A 5,837-nucleotide genomic window follows, 5' to 3' on the forward strand; every position below is an offset into this window, starting at 1 on the left:
TTATCATTGAGGTAAAAAGGCGCCCCAACAGATAACTTTTCAGTTATGTTTATAAATCTTTTTGTTTGAATCAAGCAAAATAAATTATATTATATTATATTATATATTAATAAATTTATTTGATCAATTTAGAATCATTTATTATGTCACTAACAACTATAGAGGATAATAAAGTAAAGAAACAACATTTTCGGTTCCGGGACGGACGTGGATAAACTTAGTCTGGAGCCTGACTAATAACAATTCATAATTCATAGTCAGTACCATTAGATGTACTGACAACTACTGAATCACTGAATTAATTTGATACTGAAGAAATATTAAAAACCAGAGGATTCTCGGGCAACTTCTGAGGCGTTTCTGTCCCAGTTTCTAGTGAGTTACAAACTGAATGTGTTGATGTTCAATCTCATCTTAATTATCCTACGTTTAATCAGGCACCGCCACTGCCTGAGTGCATCTGCTGCAGGTTTATTAAGTGTAACACAAGATGCTCCACTAATCGGACACATTAATTATCAAAAAAATTTTTTTTTCCGTTTTGGTTTTAAAACAACAAAAAACGATGTCTTTCTGTTTATCCGATTAAATTTTGAAACAAAATAATCAAAGAACAAACCATAAATGAATTCATCTGATATAAGGTTTGAAGCTTTTCCAAAAACAATAAATTAACAAAGATTTTATAGATGCTATGAAATAAGTGTTGTGGGGTATTTCTTTTTCTGCAAAATTAGTTTCACATTCATTGTCTATTAACAAGCGGCTCCAGATTTTACAGCTGATAACATCACAGTTTGAGTCTTCTCTGGTTTGTGGCTCAAGCTCATAACAAAACAACGATAACTGCTCAAGAAAGTGAGGGAGGATCTGATGTGGGAGAGATAGCGGCAGCACGGGTGTGTCTGTCTGTGAACTCCGTTTATTTACTCTCATAGCTAGGCTGTTCAGACTGTTCAGAGTCTTGAAGTCGTCGTCGCGTTCGCACTACGTGACTGATCGGTGACGGGAGGTCACACGAGCGGACGACGAGTCTGTCACTCAGCGCTGGTCTCCAAACCACGTTTTGTCAACAAAACACACGTGAAATGTGAAACGGGAAATGACGCAAACCTACAAAACAGCTGTTGTTTGTTATTATAAAGACAAAGAATCTGGGTGAAAGGATGGATCAGCACACGCAGGTAGCAGGAAACGTCTGAGCTACAGAGAGCTGGAGGGGAGTGAAAAGTGGTTTATGGTGAAAAAGCAGCCGCCTGCTCTCATTGGCTGGATGTGGATGTCGAGTCGGCCGACTCCTCCAGATTTTTGGCGTGCTGGGTATCTGGCTGGCGTTGGCGATGTGTCAGAAATGTGTCCGGGAGCCGTTTTTATGCGTCGAGTAGTTCGCACATAACGACCGCCCTGATCGATCGCTGATTTACCCCTGATCACAGCCTGACGGTCGCCGAGCGGCAAATCAGGCTTAAAATCATGTAGTGTGAACTGGGCTGAAGTGATTATAACAAAAACTTTGTTATGCCAAGGCTAGCAGGTCTAAGTGCAGGAAGAGCGAGGCAGAGTGGAAACAGGTGCACGCCGAACCGGGTTGGTGGCTGCTGTACAGAGCAGGGGGGACCGTAGCTGAGAGTCCGAGCAGGTCCAGAGCAGAATCCGGGAAACATTGTAAAATGTAAGAAACGCCATAACTTTCACACTTGTGCTGTCATCACTCAGTTTAAAGTGCTCCGTCACAGCTGGCAGCTTCATTTAGTTTTCCCTTTGATGTGGACTGGAGCGTCACGTTCACTGCTGTCAGCTGAGGTCAGGGGGGAGCGTGAGGCCGGCCAGCCGCCCGCTCACAGAGTTGTAGTTTTCAATTTACACACAATGGTAACTTTGCCTTCTACCCTCACAGCATCGCCAGAGCAGAGCCATTAGGTCGCCGCTTAATCAGAATCAGAAAGTTTTATTGTCATTGAACGTAGTTGAACCAGATTTGCTCCGCTGCTAATGTTACGCCCTGATATCAGCAGTATTTCATGTCTTAATGCACGCTGGCTAACCTTTCAGCAGCTTCTTCAGATCAGGCTGTTAGCGGGTAACATTAGCTAATTCACTGTACTGCTGTATTTGGCCGTGTATAAACCCTGTGATTAACCAGGCAACCGTCTGTGTGAGCTGAATGCCAAAGATGATCCTGACTTTCTGGCCTAACAGCTAAAGTTAATGTGATGCTAACTGCAACAGCATATTTGAGCACTAGGCTACTCACACCTTGCTGCTTTGTCCCCATTTGAAGACTGAAGATGTGTATTAGCCCACTGAATACATAACAGCAATAAACCAGCTGGATTTCCATACAGTCCTCACCTTGTGTTCATTGAGACCCGTGTCCTCTGTGGGTTTCAGCTCCTCTGCAATCAGCAGTCTCGCCTGCGAACTCCTTTGCCGCCTCCCTCTTAGCTTCCAGGGCATCAGCCTATCCTGTTCTCAGCCATCTGGTGCACCAGCGAAGGAGAGTTTAACTTCACCCGGGCTATTCAGACTGTAGAGCAGGTTCAGAGGCTGGCTGTGGGAGAGCTGTCTGGTCTGTTGGTTCTGCCCTCACCACCTGATCCTTGGCCTCTTGATCCTTGTCATGGGTGAGAAAGATGTGGTGAAGCACAGCTCATAACGTATGATATTGTATGTTAGACATCTCTTTAGCTTTCATTGACTCCCTGATCTGCAAACTGAGAGTAAACTGGAGCAGCCTGCAGCTCCGTCCTGTAGCCTGCAGACAGGTAGGCTCCATCACACATTATTTTTCAGGTTTCAGTCTGAAAAAGTGGTTGTTAGGAAAAGAAAGGACGGAGGCGACCGGAGGAGCTGAGGTCAGTAAAGCTAATTAGTGATAATAACTAGTCCTTATAAGCTGATGAGGAGCCGTTTCTGTTTGGATTTTAATGTGCAAATAAAATGCACCTCAGAAGGGAGGAGGTTTCTCACGCTGCCTATTTTTATATTAATGTCTACAGATAAATGTCAGAAGCTGTGAAATGAAGACACAAACATGAACAGTCGTATCTAGAATGATTCTGAGGTCATATTAACAGGGTTTTAGGGGGTGATGCCCAAAACATGCTGTGCCATCAATGTCTAATCAGTGTGGAGCGACAGAACCAACCAAATGACTTTCTCCAAATCTACTGGCTGTAGTTCCTCCAGCAGGCTGATCTTTGGCTGTTGGTTATTTATTATCTGCTCCAGCTTTTCCAACTATTTGTTCAGAGATATGGTGAAAATAACGGCCCAATATGATGTGAAATTACATATTTGTCATTGAAAAACGTGGGGGAGGTCCCCAAACTCCCTGACCGTGACTACTACAAACACCACCAAAACATTTATCTAAAGCTCATTAAATTAAGCTTAAGTTTTAAGCTATTCTAATGTGCATCAGCAGCATGCTCATGGACACAAGAGTAATGCTGCTGAGACAGGCTGTTCTGGGTTTTACATTCAGACATACTACGAACTACGCGCATACAAAATAAATCACTTCATCTCCGCTGCTACAACGCCAAACTCTGTTTATGGTGACACAACAGCACTGGCCATCAGGTATGAGTTTTTAAAATGACAGCAGGAAACAACAACTTAAAATACATATTCAATAACAGGCTGCCATTTTCTGGAGTAGTTGCATGTGTGATATCACCAATACATCAAACATATCATGTCTAATATGTTTAGTTTCATAAAAATATAAGATACCAACTTTGAGTTTCTGGTAAACATCTTGTTGCAAATTTGCATATACATAAATCAGTTCACTCTCCATGAGGGTAAAGGCTTATTTATTATAACCTCACGTTACTTGATTGGTAAAGTTTACCACAAAAACATGTCTATGGACATATGAACACAGAAATGCAACATATACCTGTCCAAGTGATTTACTCTTCCAGAAAATGGTAACTTACTACTGTTCAGATTTAATGAATGGAGCTGGAGCAGCGGAGGTGAGGCAAAATTTCTGTCTGAATATAAACCCCCAAAACAACCTTTCTCAGCAGCATTGCTGTGCGTCCATGAGCATGTGATGCACTTTAGAATAGCTTACAATTTCAGTGTTTTCCCACAGTTAAATGTGAGCTTTAGATTAATGTTTTGGTCGTGGTGTAATTTTACATTTTCCAATGACAAATATGTTTTGGGCATCACCCCCTAAAACCCTGTTAATGTGATCAGAATCATTCTAGATACGACTGTTCATGTTTGTGTCTTTATTTCACAGCTTCTGACATTTATCTGTAGACATTAATATAAAAACAGGCAGCGTGAGAAACCTCCTCCCTTCTGAGGTGCATTTTATTTGCACATTAGTCTCAGTTTGTCCCTGATGTTCTCAACATTGGACAAGTAGGCAGTAATAAAAGAAAGCTTCCAGTTTCTTTCTATAAATTGAGCTAATGTTGAGTTACATAGAGCCATAAAACACTGTAGAAGCGTTCCTGCTCAGCTGGCAGTCTGAAGGGAGGGGAGATGTTTTCTAGAGCAGACAGGCTTCACTTTTCCAGCAGGTGGGAAACAACAAACAGACTTTTCTTAGTGTTGAAGCTGACACAGCCCTAATTTACTGACAGAATATTTTCAGCGTCACTTCCTGCCGCTCGGACAATCAAACACTCTCTACGCACCTCCTGATTCAGAGTTACGCTGCTGTTATAACAGCACCTGTCACAGAGATGAGCTGTGAAGATCGAGCAGAGGAGCCGAGAGTTGAGTGTTACTGTGCTCACAGTGCACAAGTCAAAACATTAGCAGCCTTATAGTTTCATGACCGTGGGAAATGTTAGTCGTGATGCATATTGGGAAACACTGCTTGAGCACCTATAGTCTGTCTAACATGTGAAGCTCACTGACTTATTTTCAGAGAAGTTGTCGAAATGGTTCACTCTGTCCAGACCTCAGCGGAGTCTCCTGTCTGGGGCCCAAATCGTTATTTTCACTCGTGATGAGTCTGGTTCTCTGTTCAGAAGGAAGAACTGACTTAAGTCATCTGAGATAACCTTAGCTAAAACTGAGATATGTGTCTGTTACTAGGTAACGTTAGTACGCGGCGTGACACCGGTAACGTTAACAGTAACGTTAACAGTAACGTTAAGTAACGTTAACAGTAACGTTAACTAACGTTAACAGTAACGTTAACAGTAACGTTAACAGTAACGTTAGCGGTAACGTTAACAGTAACGTTAGCGGTAACGTTAACAGTAACGTTAACAGTAACGTTAGGAGCAGCGGAGCGTTTCACGTTTCTTTAATTAATATATTAATATCAAGCTATCTGGCTAAACGTGCTACAGCTAACGTTAGCATCCTTAACGGTCACGTTAAATATGTCTTTGTCACGTGAGCTGACGTTAATGGTAAATTAAAAAGGACAAAATAAAACGTAACGTTTTCCAAGCTGCCGCCCTTAAATGTTACCTTAACTTATGAGAACTTGATATCTTGGGAGGAAAGTTCATGTGAAGAAAAACCAAATCATTACTTTACCTTCAGTGAACGCTGAACGTCGACATCCTGCGGGACGTTACCCGGACTGTCTGCTTCCAAACGAGCTTGACGTCATGACGTATCTCGACGCAGTAAAACATTGTCATTGGTCGAAGTCGCCTCTGCGCAGTATGAATCATCCAATGAGGGTACAGCATTCAAATATTTGAATATTCGCGCACTTTCCTGATTTCTGAAGCACAGAGACTAAAGAGACTATTTTAAATTTCTGTATTTTCAATCATTTTAAAGTTTTACATCCCTTCACCCCCTGATTATCAAAGATGTAGTTGATGCTACAGAAACATTTGTTG

The 5,837-nt window shown here is 41.9% G+C and overlaps 2 protein-coding genes and 1 long non-coding RNA gene across 4 annotated transcripts in view; 1 reads left to right on the top strand and 2 right to left on the bottom strand.

Moving 5' to 3' along the window:
* LOC123980185 (zinc finger protein 260-like) overlaps positions 1-5,837 on the bottom strand; it is a 672,464-nt gene that overhangs the window by 646,626 nt on the left and 20,001 nt on the right. The gene's annotated exons all lie outside the window — the stretch shown is intronic.
* LOC123980179 (zinc finger protein 271-like) overlaps positions 1-5,837 on the top strand; it is a 342,908-nt gene that overhangs the window by 261,463 nt on the left and 75,608 nt on the right. The window lies entirely within an intron of this gene.
* Positions 727-5,560, bottom strand: LOC123980249. The gene is made up of 3 exons (XR_006827433.1): positions 5,524-5,560; positions 4,891-4,995; positions 727-2,614 (listed from the first exon to the last, which is right to left on the bottom strand). It is a non-coding gene; the product is annotated as an uncharacterized LOC123980249 (long non-coding RNA).

This window comes from Micropterus dolomieu, linkage group LG12 (assembly GCF_021292245.1).
Source record: "Micropterus dolomieu isolate WLL.071019.BEF.003 ecotype Adirondacks linkage group LG12, ASM2129224v1, whole genome shotgun sequence".
Classification (NCBI taxonomy): Eukaryota; Metazoa; Chordata; class Actinopteri; order Centrarchiformes; family Centrarchidae; genus Micropterus; species Micropterus dolomieu.